The sequence below is a fragment of the Cetorhinus maximus genome, chromosome 8, assembly GCF_964194155.1.
Source record: "Cetorhinus maximus chromosome 8, sCetMax3.hap1.1, whole genome shotgun sequence".
NCBI classification, from domain to species: domain Eukaryota; kingdom Metazoa; phylum Chordata; class Chondrichthyes; order Lamniformes; family Cetorhinidae; genus Cetorhinus; species Cetorhinus maximus.
In genome coordinates, this window is record NC_135886.1 from 134,399,204 (window position 1) to 134,413,556 (window position 14,353).

The 14,353-nt window shown below is 44.6% G+C and overlaps 1 protein-coding gene across 1 annotated transcript in view; it reads right to left on the reverse strand.

Annotated features, from left to right (window-relative positions):
- Positions 1–14,353, reverse strand: part of il1rapl2 (interleukin 1 receptor accessory protein-like 2) — a 979,321-nt gene that overhangs the window by 599,045 nt on the left and 365,923 nt on the right. The gene's annotated exons all lie outside the window — the stretch shown is intronic.

Genomic DNA, 14,353 nt, shown 5'->3' on the forward strand with positions numbered 1-14,353 from the left:
GTGGGTTGGTTGTCCATCCCCCTGTTCCACGTCCATCAAAACTGGAAGCTGGAACTTTGGAGGAAGCTTTCAGATATTTTTCTTACAAGCTGCTCAATGCAAAACCACCCGTATGGGAGGTAAAATTCCCCTTTCCGTTTCTCCCTTCACAGGTGCTGCATGGCCTGCTGAATATTTCCAGCATTTTCTCCTTTTTACCACAATTTTACACCAGCCACAGTATTTTTGCTATTGATTTATTTTTGACAGTTTGGGTCTATGAAAAGGTCACCAGTTCCATTTCAATTTCATAGGGAGGAGTTAAAACGCTGGAGTGATTAATGATATTTTCCCACCTTCTGTCTGGTCACAGAAACCACCTTTATTTCCTTAAGGTGCATGTGGCAAGGCAGCTTTGATTCTGACTTCCCAGCCTGTCATAGCCCTACAGCTGTAACCATCGCTCAAGGGATTTGACCTGTACAATTTCCACTTCTTTTCCCAGCCTCCATCCTACTCAGGAACCTTAATGTCAAGACAGCAAGAAAAGAAATGACACTGTCATATAACATGACTAGCAAATAACTAGGCCAGCTAGCTATTCAATTAACTTACGATATTTGCAGTACACACCAGATACATGCCATCTTATACCACAAGGACCTTATTGCAAATGACTTAGCCACAGTGCAAAACAAACTTGTCTGGACTGTTAAAAGGAAGGTTTATAGTGCTTTTGTTAAAGCAATGAGGTAGATTGAAGACCAGCTACTAGAGGTATTGTAGAGCACTGTAGGGTAGAGTAGAAAGGGAAAAGCTGTTCCCACTCGTGAAAGGATCGAGAATGAAGGCACAGGTTTCAAGTCATTGGTGAAAGAAGCAAAAGTGATATGGGGATAAACTTTTTCACGCAGCGAGTGGTTAGGGTTTGGAATTCACTGCCTGCGAGTGTGGTGGAGGCAGGTTCAATCGAAGCATTCAGAAGGGAATTAGGCTGTTAGCCGAAAAGGAAGAATGTGCAGGGTTATAGGAAGAAGGTGGGAGAATGGCACTAAGTGAATTGCTCATTCAGAGGGCTGGTGCGGACATGATGGGCCAAATGGCCTCCTTCTGCACCGTAACAATTCTGTGATCCTGTGGTTCTGTTGCATTCTAGGAAATGTGGCAGGCAGGATTACACACAGCAAGATTCCACAAACAGCAAATACGATGAGGAACAGGTGATCCATTTTTACTTCCACTGCGATGTTGGTTGAGGGGTGAACTGGCCAGAGGGGAACCCTCTGCTCTCCTTCAAAACAGTGTCATGAGACATTTTGGGCTGGATGTTCAGCCTCAAAGTGGGTAGCGGGAGTAGTGAAAATTCCCGCTCGGCCCACCAGCCTTCAGGAGAAAGTGCCAGGAAGGATGGGATTTTCATTGTGGAGTGGGGTGGTGGGTGCAGGCTGCAGTCAACCAGGGAAAGTGTTCGGAGGCAGCCACAGGGGCTGCCGAGTGCTGAGACGGGCTGTTGAAAAGGCCTGCCTCGTTGCTGTAGGACTTCATCCCATTTACGATGAATAACGCCTTACCCCTCACATCCCTCACCCCTCACACTCCTCAGGCCCCACTCACTCCCCATTCCACCTCATGCGCCCCCTCCACCCACCCCCTACAGCCCCTCATGCCCCCATGCCATACCAAGGTATTGGCACTTCCATGCCCAGTCAACCACTGTACACAGTATAGTACAAATGGACGCTATAGTGACAAAAAGGTGTGTAAAAAAATAAAGGCTTTTACAAAAAAACAGTCTTTCATAGGTAACTTTCCATTTTCTTTAAGAAAACTGCCTTTTACAACAGGCCAATAAAAGCGTCAATCATCCAGGCACTTTAAAATATCAATAGCTGAAGCTACAAGCACTTGAAACCTCTTTATCTTGCGGAAATAAACAATGTTCCATTAACAGACAAGATTACAGTCAGAGCTGTCAATCAAGCAAAGTTTACCCTGGAGCTCAGATGTTTCAGTGTGCTAATAGGTGTCTGGGATCTAAGCCAAGAATGCACAAAGAGGCTTGTCCAGTTTTGGGGACAACACTTCAGGGAAGATATGCAGGCATTGAAGACAGTGCAGAATAGATTCATGAGAATGGCTCCAGGGGTGAGGAACATCAGTTATGATAGATTGGAAAAGTTAGAACTGTGTTCCTTGGAGAAGAGAAGGCTGAGAGGAGATTTGATAGAGGTATTCAAAACCATGAGAGGTCTGAACAGGGTAGGTAGGGAGAAACTGTTCCCACTCGTGAAAGGGTTAAGAACGAGAGGGCACGGACTTAAAGTAATTGGCAAAAGAAGCAAAAGTAATATGAGGAAATACTTTCATGTGGCGAGCGGTTAAGGTCTGGGATGCACTGCCTGAGAGTGTGATTGAGGCAAGTCCAATCGAGGCATTCAAAATGGAATTAGACTGTTATCTGAAAAGGAAGAATGTGCAGGGTTACAGGGAGAAGACAAGGGACTAACACTAAATGAACTGCTCATTCAGAGGGCTGGTGCAGACATGATGGGCCAAATGGCCTCCTTCTGCATTGTAACAATTCTGTGATACTGTGATTCTTTAAGACATCCCTTAAAACCTACCATTTTGACCAAGCTCTTAGTCATCTGCCCAAACACTTCCTTATGTGGCTTGACATTAATTTTGATAATGCCCCTGTAAAGCACCTTGGGGTGTTTTATTACATTAAAGCAGCTATATAATTGCAAGTTTCTCTTGTTTCTCACAGTAGTCATGCTGTCCTGTGTTTAGTGTGTATTACTGATTTGAAGTCAAATGAATGATCAAAGATACAAGTTTTGAAATGACCAGATTTAGCACCATTCCCATATGCTGCAGATATTACATGCTTCTTCTCTTTTAGAAGATTTTAGACCATCACATAGAGACATTAATATTTTCACAAGGTTAAAACAAAGTCACTTTTGTGCACTGTCTGGAAAATCCACTCCAACAGGAATTCACCAAGGCTCCTGCAACAGCACCTTTCAAACCCACGATCAATACCATCTAGAAGGACAAGGGCAGCAGATAGATGGGAACACCACCACCTGGAAGTTCCCCTCCAAGTCACCCACTATCCTGATTTGGAAATATATCGCTGTTCCTTCACTGTCACTGGGTTAAAACCCTGGACTTCCCTCCCTAATAGCACTGTGGGTTACCTACACCACAGGGACTGCAGCGGTTCAATAAGACAACTCACCACCACCTTCTCAAAAGCAATTAGGGATGGGCAATAAATGCCGGCCTTGCAAGTGACACTCATATCCCATGAAATATTATTTTAAAATTGAGTTTTCGGTTATACACATGGAGTTCAAAGTCATGTTACCATCAATTTACTGTGTACATCAAGTTGCTAATCTCACCTGATCTTGATCTTCTCATTTCCCAGAATGAAAAAACAGTAAAAGCTGGGGAATAAGAATGCTGGTCTGAACTGGTCTTGCATACCTTAAAATGGAACACCAGTTAAAACCGGGGAATAAGAATACTGGTCCAAACTGTTTTTTTCATTCTCATTTAAGAATTAGTGGCCATTGACACAACAGAAAAAAAGAAACCCCCCAATTCCACACCATTCAGAGAAAACTCATGACATAAAAAATATAAGCACCAATCGAACTGAGTTGCCTGGGGCTCGAGGCCTGGATCGTCCGCATTTTAGCACAAATGTATTGAGCACGGTGTCATTGAAACCAGAAAGTTTCATTCCCCATGGAGCACTACACAACTTATAGCTAAACTCGACTGGTGCTGTTACCCACCCCCTGCACCCGCAATGTCACTGCTAATGTTTCCTCATTGCAGCAGCTTATGTTTCAGACCATGTTGTGCCTGGCTTGTGAAAGCATAAGTGAGGCTTTTGTCATCTTATTTTGTCAATTGTGATGAATTTCTTCGCTTGCCCCACGAACAAACTGTTTCATTGAGCACTCAGGCCTCTTCAGCCTTCTGAAGGCCACCCCACAACCCACATCAACATTTGACTAGGTGCTCCAAATAAGGTGATGAGAAAGATAAATAAAGTGATTCTTGACTTTTCCATAACACCATTACTGTAGTATTAGGCAGTTTCTCAGTGCTACGGTACCTCAGCTGAAACATTTGGTATAAGATCAATTTTTAGAGTGCAGAATGCCTTGGAGCTCCCGATATTCAGAGAGTGACACAATAAAGTAGCAAACCTTCCTTTATACAGGCATACGAATTAGGAGCAGGAGTAGCCCATTTGGCCCTATTCTGATTGTGGCCTCAACTCTGCTTTCCTTCCAACCCCTACATCCTTTGACCTCCCTGTCAATCTAGAACCTATCTAAGTCAACCTTAAAAATATTCAATGACTCTGCCTCCACCTCTTCCTGGGGAAGAGAATTCCACAGACCCATGACCCTCTGAGGGAAAAAAAAACTTCTCCTCATCTCTGTCTTAATGGGTGACCTCTTATTTTTAAATTGTGACCCTAGTTCTAGTAAAGGGGAAATATTGTTTCAGCATCCACTCTGTCAAGTCAGGATCTTACATGTTTCAAGAAGATCGCTTCTCATTCTTCTAAACAGGCCTAACCTGCCCAACCGTTCCTCATAAGGTAACCCCTTCATCCCAGGAATCAGTCAAGTGAACCTTCTCTAAACTGCTTCCAATGCAATTATGTCCTTTCTTAAATGAGGAGACCAAAACTGTATACAGATGTGGTCTCAACAATTCCCTGTTCAGCTGTAGCAAACATCCCTACTTTTATATTCCATTCCCCTTGCAATAAATGACAACATTCCATTTGCCTTCCTAATCACTTGCTATACCTACATACTAATTTTTTGAGATTCATTTACCAGAACACCCAGATACCTCTGTACCACAGAGTTCTGCAATGTCTCCCCATTTAAATAATACGCTGCTTTTCTATTCTTCCTGCCAAAGTGGACAGGTTCGCATTTTCCCACATTATACTCCCTCGGCCAAGTTTTTGCCTATGCACGTAACCTATCAATGTCCCTTTGCAGACTCCTTATGTCCTCTCTGCAATTTACTTTCCTGCCTGTGTCATTAACTCATATAACTTATTTTGTGAATAGCAGCAAACTTGATGGATTATTTTTGATGAATTTTACTTTTCTGTAGATTGAATCATTTACACCTGAAGAAAATTTGCAAATTAACAGAAATAATTAATCAAATTAAACACTTTTACTAGAAAAGGACTCAGTTACACTCCAGGGGTTGGTTCTTTAAATATAAAGTCCTTTCATTGCAAACCTTAATTGCTGCTGTCTGAAGTGACTGATGGATACAGTTGGCTTGAGGGAGTGGAAAGCATTAAAGGCTAAAAATATGGTGTACTTAATTATAAAATAAGCTCTCACTGGTTTAAATGATCAGGCTAGCTGAAGGATTCAAAGCTCGAATGGAACACAGAGGTTGTACATTGAGTGAGCAGACAGGGAGGTGAAAAGAACCAGGGGTGTGTGGTGGGGGTGGGGGTAAGGTGCAGAGTTTCTGGTGAGAGGATCTCTTTGGTCTCATCGGTCTTGCTTTTGAGAAATCCATGGCTCAGTGGTTCACACCTTCGCCTCCCTGTTAGACGGTTGTGGGTTGAAGGAAACCTGATATCAGTGGTCACCCCAAGGACCTTTACTTATGTCTCACAGAATATCGAGTCCTAGAGGCAAGTCATTTGCTTCTGATGTGCAGACTTTGACAACTGGCTTTCAGGCCTTGTGTGATGGAATGAAGAAAACAACATGTACCAGATTCCAAGATCTCCCAGGGCACCATTTCAGCACATTTGCAGGACTCTCTCTCTCACTCAGCACAACTCACTGACCTACATTGGCTCCCAGTTAAACAAAGCGTCAAATTTGAAATTCTCATTCTTGTTTACAAATCCCTCCAGGGCCTGGCCCCTCCCTATCTCTGTAATCTCCTCCAACATCACTTCAAGATCTCTGTGCCCCTCTAATTCCGGCCTCTTGAAAATTCCTGATTTTAATCGCTCCATCATTGGCAGCTGTGCCTTCAGTTGCCTAGGCCCTAAGCTCTGGAATTCCCTCCCTACACCTCTCTACCTCTGAACCTTACTTTCTTCCTTTAAGACATTCCTTAAAACCTACTTTGATTAATCTTTTTGACATCTGCTCTAATATGTCCTTACTTGGCTTTGGTGTCACATTTTGTTGAAGGATGTCCCAGTGAAGTGCCTTGGAAAATTTATTAAGTTAAATGTGCTATATAAATGCAAGTTGCTTTTATTGAATAAGGTCTGATCAGTGAAAATGTAAATCTTTACCCCATACCTAGCAGGAGAGCAGGCAAGAACCTTGAGTATTTAGCCTTCTCTCAAGATAGTTTTCTGCCCAGTCCCTCCAGAAGCCTCCACATGTACATTAAAACCAGAGGCACAGTATGTCGTGGGTTCATCAACATTAATAACCTGCACTTATAGAACACCTTTCACATATGAAAATGGCATATAGCAGCATCATACAACAAATGGAAACCAAACCAAAAAAGAAGATATTAGGAGGGATGACCAAAATATTGGTCTAAGAGCTGATTTTAAAGAGGATCTTAATGGAGAAGAGGAAGGTGGAGAGGCAAAATAGTTAAGGGAAGAAACCACAGATCATGTAGGTGGCTTGACACACAGCTATCATTAATGGTAGATTGGAAGGGTGTTGAGGGTGGGGGTATGCACAAGAGGCTGGAGTCAGAGAAACTGAGAGTTTGGATGACGGAGCTGGTTACAGATAGAAAGAGCAATGAGGCTTGGGTTGAATTTGACTATCAGGATGACAATTTTAAATGTGAGACAGGTGGGGGCACTAGAAACCAATGTAGGTCAATAAGGGTTGGGTGATGGGTGAGTAGAAATTGATGCAAGATAGGTTTGAGTTTTGGTTGAGTTGATATTTAAAGACATTTAGATATTTAGAGCATTGCAACGGTCAGGTCTAGGCATCACAAAGGCATGTGTGAGAGTTTTAGTGAAAGGTGAACTGAGACAGAGTTGGCAGTGGTAATGTTATGGAGTTGGAAGCAGATGGTCTTTGGGATGGAGAGGATATAGGGCCAGAAGCTTAGCTCCAGTTCAGCTGTGGAGCATCACGGAACCAGTGACAAAGGGTAGACGCTGCAGCAGGAACTGAGGACGATGGGTGGAATTATCCGGTCCCATTGGCATTGAGTGTCATGGTGGACGGAGGAGGACAACGTGGCGAGAAGGCCAAAAATCAGTTTCATGCTGTGGTGAAACCAGTTTGCGATCATCTGCTCCACCCATCAGTGGCGGTCGTGTTTCCTACTGCCGCACGCCGGGAACCTAGTCTCAATACTTTAGCATCTCATTATAAGCCCTGCTCGCCGGAGTCACTCCCCAGGTCAAATTTACCGCCTACATCGGTGTCACTTCAGAATGACGTGCTTCATGGCTGCCTTCAAAGGACATGAACCTGCCGACATGAACTTTGAGGGGAACTCGGAGATGAGTGCACACAACCTTGCACAGCGCTCATGGGCATCAGCTGTAAGGCATCAAGGAAGAGGCGCCGTGCATTCTGGGGGGGGTGCGGGTTGGTGTTGGGGACAGAGACATGTTGCTTTTTCCTGTCTGACTTTCAGTGCGATGCCAGGGCAAAGGCTCTGGTGCGGATCAGGTTAGGGGGCAAGGCAGCACAGACTGAAGGAAGTTTACTCAAGCACATGCCAGGGAGGTGTGGTGGGGAAGGGGTGGGGGGTGGGGGCATGAGGAAAATGGCCACACACTTGGTGAAGCTTGTCAAAAGTGAGCATTCTTCCACAGCTGCAGCTTCATTGAGATGTTTGGAATCGGGCCTCTGAAGCTTTTCTGCCCACTCAAGCAACATAAAAGCATGAATGTGCCACCAAGGGCCCCAGAACTTTTGACACCTCGGACACAGGCTGCAAATTAATGTGGGTTTTAAGGGGCAGCAAAGCAACTAGCTGGCTGGGCAAGTTGTAGAATCCCCTTGCGAAAGGTGGCCATGGTCCAGCCACTGGTGGAGGGGCTCACAACCCCTTGCAATGTCTTTATTAAAGTTTGGACTATCCCTCATAGTTTAAGTTAACAGCGCAGCCTTGCAGTGCGGGTTAGGAGAATGCCTGCGCCTGAGCTGAGAGCACAGCATGCAGTCCAGTGGCCGAAGCTGCTGCCAATCGGTCAAGTGGAGTGGGGCGGAAGTGGGTGGGGTTTCAGACAGTCAAATAGCGCACTACACAGTGGCTATCCAAGTGGTGTCCAGCACTCTGCTGCATGCATGAAGGGGCCTTAACCAAAAGAGGTTCTTAGGGCACCTGCGCTAACTCACACGTCTCTCTCTTTGATCCTGCAGGAGGAGAACATCAGGATCACCGAGCCTGGTGATTTAACGGTATGTCTCATGGTTACAGAGAGCAGGGAAGAAGAAGAGTGCAGTGGAGGCATCTATTTGGCAAAAGGAGAAGCACCGCCTCAGGATGAAGGGGCGGCAGGGCCTGCTGCGCACACAGCTAAAGATCCACAGCGAGCCATTGCTCATAGGCACTTCACTAGACCCAGGGTCTATAGACAGCGGTGGTCATTCCTGTAGATGACTGAGAACTAGTGAAGACTGCACATGTCTAGGGAGCTGGTCGGTCACATATGTCACCTGCTGCCGGGTTTGGTGCCACGAATACATGGAGGACATCCAAACTGCCAGTGGCCGTGAAAGTGATCGCTGTGCTTAATTTTTGTGCTGGTGGCTCCTCCAGGGCTCCACAATGGGGATCCTTCATGTGGGATCTCACAAGCCTTCATGCACAAGTGTGTCCAGGAGGTCATGGACGCCATCTTCGCAGAGGCACAGAGCTTTGTGCAGTTCACCCAGGATCAGGAAAGCCAGAAAGCAAGAGTACTGGGATTTGTGCACAGGTGCAGGGTGCCATCGACTGTACTCATGTGGCGCTTAGATCTCCATGGCAACAAGCAGCCAACTACGTCAACCACAAGGGCTTCCACTCGCTGAATGTTCAGCTGGTGTGCGACTGCCGCAAAAACACCCTACACTTTCGCGCATGATCCCCAAGGATCATCCATGACTCCTACATCCTTAGCAGATTTCAGATCCCTGACGTCTTCCAGGGCCCACAGAATCAGAATCACAGAATCACACAGTGCAGAAGAAGCCCTTCGGCCCATCGCGTCTGCACCGACACGTGAGAAACACCTGGCCTACCCACCTAATCCCATTTACCAGCACTTGGCCCATAGCCTTGAATGTTATGACGTGCCAAGTGCTCAGAGTTGGCTCCTTGAGGACAAAGGCTACCCACAGAGGACGTGGTTGATGATGCCCGTGTGGTGGCCTCAGATTGCAGCAGAATGATGGTATAACGAGGCTCAGGCCGCAACCCGGACTTTGATGGAGCAAATGATTGGCATTTTTAAAATGAGGTTCTGGTGCTCCGACAGCTCTAATGGAGCACTGCAATACAGTTCACTGAGGAGGTTGCACATCATCGTAGCTTGCTGCTCGCTCTACAGCCTGACGCTGCAATGGTGGGAGGACTTGGCTGAGGATGTAAGAGCTGCACACATGCTCTGACGAGGAGGATGTCGAAGGAAGAGACGGTGATGAGGTTCTCAAAGGCAAGGATACCGGCGATGAGGCCATTGCATGGGAGGCCCTCATAGCTGCAAGATTCATAGGGGATGATGGCACGATGCAGTGAGGACAGTCCTGACATCCTCACCTTGCATCTGTAAATGTTTGAATCCTGTGCAGCTGATGGCAACGCACATACCCTCAGTGCTCAGACTCATGTCATAAAGATGCAGCGGAGGCCCTAATAGTCACTCGATTCCAGGAGGATAATGACAACAGCTGTGAGGGCGCTCCATACTCACATAGGGGCAGAGGACTTTGCGGCAGGCCTTCACTACGTCCATTAGGTGCCCAAGGGGGGCATCGCTAAATTTGGGGGCAGCATGTTTCCACCCTTTGGCAGCCATTACTTTCCAGCAGAGTACTAGCTCTGTGCATGTGCACCCTTTAAAAGTGGTGCCAGGATTACTGTAGGCCTGAGGCGAATCGGAAGTCTCCCCTCCAATGATCCAGCGTGTTTCCTGTGAGTGCATTATTAATGAGGCAGGATACTCTGGGGACAGGCCAATAAGGCGCGAAAACCCGCCATTGTGACCGGCCAGTAAAGCGACTTTTTCCACGCCCATAGCCGCAATTTGAGCAAATCTGGGACGATTCCACCCGATGTCTTCACTTTTACTAATGTTCAACTGGGAGAAAACACAGCTCCTCCGAGACCAGATTTGGGGCATGCAGTCTGACAGCACAGGGTAACACTGGGTGTCATCAACAAACATGTGGAAGCTGACCCCATATCTGCAGGCATTGTCACCAAGGGGAGGTATGTCGATGAGGTAACAGTGCAAGGGCAGGGAGAGAAATGATTGCTGAAATCATCTGACTTACCTCTGGATGAGTGAAAAAAATGTACAAAGCTGGTAAAATGTTGGATGTTTAAAATATGTTAAGGGTTATATAGTTATTAGAAACATAAATTTTCACTGGAAGAAAAAAAACACGGAGGGTGATAGATTTAAATTATGCAGAGCATCTACCTATTGTCTCGCCAAAACATGATCAAACGTGACTGAAAACCTCTTTGCTTTATTTGTCTCATAGTTCTGACATAGCATCTCCCTGTGATGCTCCTGAATCCTTCCTTCTCAAGTCTGAATTTCTTTACCTTAGCAGGTCCAGTTCCTCACTGTAACAATTCCAAGATATATAACCTGGCGAGAATATTTAGCACGGACACCAGTCAAATCCTTAACCTTTTATCTCAACTCCCCATCAAGGAACCATCTGGATCTCCTACCCAGTTTATGACCAGGAGAGAATTGTGCCCAAATCTGCAGGTATTAAAATTAACCCTTTATAATGAACCATCTGGCTTAAATATCACTGTCCTTGATCTCAGGGAAATGTATACATCTAAATGATGCTTAAACCTGTATATGGCTAATTGAGCCATATAATTTTGACTTCTGTAACCTTCTTTCTCTCTGTTAGAGATGCACTTTCTGACTTTACAGATACAACTTCTACATACACTAAATAAAATACAACTAAAACAATTAGAACTAAACTATGAACTATGAATAAGAGCTGAAATGGAATTGAGATGGAAATTTAAAAGATGGAAATTTAGCTTCCAAGAAACCTCCCCAGTTCAATAGGCCAATCTGAGTGACACATGGGTTGCTACAGTTCAGCCCTCTTGGTATCAATCAGCCCTGTTGATATCCTTGATGATCACTCAAGAGGCAAGTTACTCATTTACTCCCTGCTTACAGATCTTTGCTAGCAAAAAGATCTCTCATAGGTCTATAAAAGGCAAGATGTACTTATCTCACCTTAATTAGTCAGTCTGTTAACTACATTTTAAGGCCAAAGCAACTACAAAGGCCTGCGCTTATTCTATTAATTTGGTTTAATTGGGTGACTCGAAAAGAGTTACAAAAGCCTGCGTTTGTCACAGAATCATAGAGCAATGCAGCACTGCAGGAGGCTATTCGGCCCATTGTACCTGTGCCAGCTCTCTGAAAGAGCTATCCAAATGGCCCCATTCCTCTGCTCTTCTCACATAGCCCACCATTTTTTCTTCTTCATTTATTTATCTAATTCCCTTCTGAAAGTTATTATTGGATCTGTTTTCACTTGCCCTTTCAGGCAGTGCATTCTAGGTCGTAATAATTTACTGCATTTTTTCCCCCAGGTCATCTTCTTCTGTCAATTTTTAAAATCCATGCCCGGTTACTGACCCTTCTGCCACTGAGAACCATTCCTCCTGATTTTCTCTAAAACAACCCTTTATGATTTTTAACACATCTATTTAATATTCCCTAAATGTTCTGTGCTCTAAGGAGAGCAATCCCAGTTTCTCTTGTCTCGCTACATAACAGAAGTCATTCCTCCATCGTGCCATTCTCATAAATCTCTTCTGTACCCTCTTTAAGACCAGAAATGGCCACTATACTCCAGCTGCGGCTTAACCAATGTTTTAGAAAGTTTTAGTATAATTTCCTTGCTTTTGTACCCTATGGCCCCATTTATGAAACCAATGTTGCTTTTAATGTTGTAAGATATTCAGAGGACATTTCTGTTTTCTTCTCAATAATCTTAATATTGCAGGCTTTTCTGAAGAGCCAAATTGTGGAAGACACAACAAGCTGCCACCATTTAAGAATGCAAATGAGGGAGCCCCTGGATCTCACTAAGCATCAAGACCTTCCCTTCAGCATTTTCATTTAACTGTAGATGCACAGCTTTGCTGTAGAATTATTCTGTTCTACTGCTGGAAGCCACAACAATATTGCATATCCGCTGTCTGCATGAAATCAGCCAGTGCCTTACCCTTGATTATGAAAGAGTGCAGTGACACTGAACTGCCTAAGGATGAATGAATTATGATAGCTGCCTGCATACAGGGCATTGAAGTGTATGCCTGTAGTCACACACTAATCGGACGTTAACGGAGTGAAACCTCTTTTGTTTACATAATGGTGTGCGTTGAAACATAGGGACTTGTTTGGCCACAAGTACAATCTGCTGCTTCAAGCAGTTGTGGAAACCCAATGATCTGACAAGAGCAAATGGTCCATTCACTCATTTATCTTCATCCTGCATAAAAAACTGGGCTGCCATATTAAACAAGGCAGTTGTGATTTGTCTTATGCAAGACTGAACTTGGCTGACTTGCCTGAAGTTGTCTGTTGCCCCTGGAAGGCTCCAGTGGTGGGGAAACTTTCTAAGTCATTGTCAACACTCCTGGTTCTCCAAAAACTTTACAGGTGAACAGAAGTTCTTCCAGGACTGAACTGCAGCCTTGTTTTGGATACCTTCATTGGTGGGAAAGCTTCTAGAAATGATAATTTGGGACATAATTCATAGACATTTGGGCGAACACAGGTTAATTAAGGATATCCAGCATGGATTTGTCAAGGGAAAATCATGTTTAACTAACTTGCTAGAGGTTTTTGAAGAGGTAACACAGAGGGTTGATGAGGGTAATGCTGTTGATGTGGTGTACATGGACTTCCAAAAGGCATTTGAAAACAGACTTGTGGCAAAGTTATGGAATAAAGGGGACAGTAGCGACGTGGATATGAAATGGCTGTATGATAAGAAACGTTAATTAAACGTTGTTAATGGATGCTTTATGGACTGGGGGAAGGTTTGTAGTTGAGTTCCCCAAGGGTTTATGTTAGGACCCTTGCTAATGCATTCCTGATGCATATTAATGGCCTAGACTTTGGTGTTGAGGGGATAATTTCAAAATTTGTGGATGATAAAAAACTGTGATTGTGAACGGTGAGGAGGGTAGCGTAGAGTCAAAATGACATAGACAGGCTGGCAGAATGGGTGGACAAATGGCATATGAAATTTAATGTAGAGAAGTGTGAAGTGGTTCATTTTGGTAGGAAGAATGCAGACAGATAATATGAGATAAAGGCTAAAATTCCAAAGAGTGTGTAGGAGCAGAGATATATATGTACACCATGTGTATATGTGCATAAGTCATTGAAGGTAGCAGGACAGGTTGAGAGCGGTTAATAAAGCATACAGTATCCTAGGCTTCATTAATAGTGGCATAGAGTACAAGAGCAAGGAGGTTATGGTAAACTTGTATAGAACACTGGTTTGGCCTCAGCTGGAGTATTGTGCCCAGTCCTGGACGCCACACTTTAGGAGGTGTTGTGAAGGCCTATGTTTTTTTTTTTGGCAAATAAAAGCCTATATTTAATCTTGGAGTGATGGTCGCTTTAAAAACTAGTGCCTGAATTTTCATGAAGATGGAGAACCTCTCCGTCGTTATGAAATTGGCTCCGGTGGCCCAAATCCGGAAGACCCGCCCCCGAGCATGGCACCTCCATTTTCGCAGGGGGAGAAACGAGGGAAGTTCCAACTTGCACATCTGTAGTTCATGGAGGCAGTTACACATGCTGAAAGTGCAGCTGCCTCAGGCTGCTCTGATTTTCGTTAGTAGAATGTCCAAAACGCAACTTGTGCACTTTAGGCCTGATAGGTCAAAAACTGCTGGAGTCCTTTGTAGAGGTGGTGTACCCCTTTGGAGAGGTAAGGTACCCTTTGGATGTGGTCCTGGGACACCTTTGGGAGAGTTCAGGTGCCCTTTGGGAATGGCAGGGTGCCCTTTGGGATTGTTAAAAGTAGACATGCATGCACATAAAAAGTGCACAAGCTCATTAGAACTGTCAAGACAGCTGTTAAAGGGGCTACAACAGAACTGTTAAAAGGAGCAGTCAACAGAA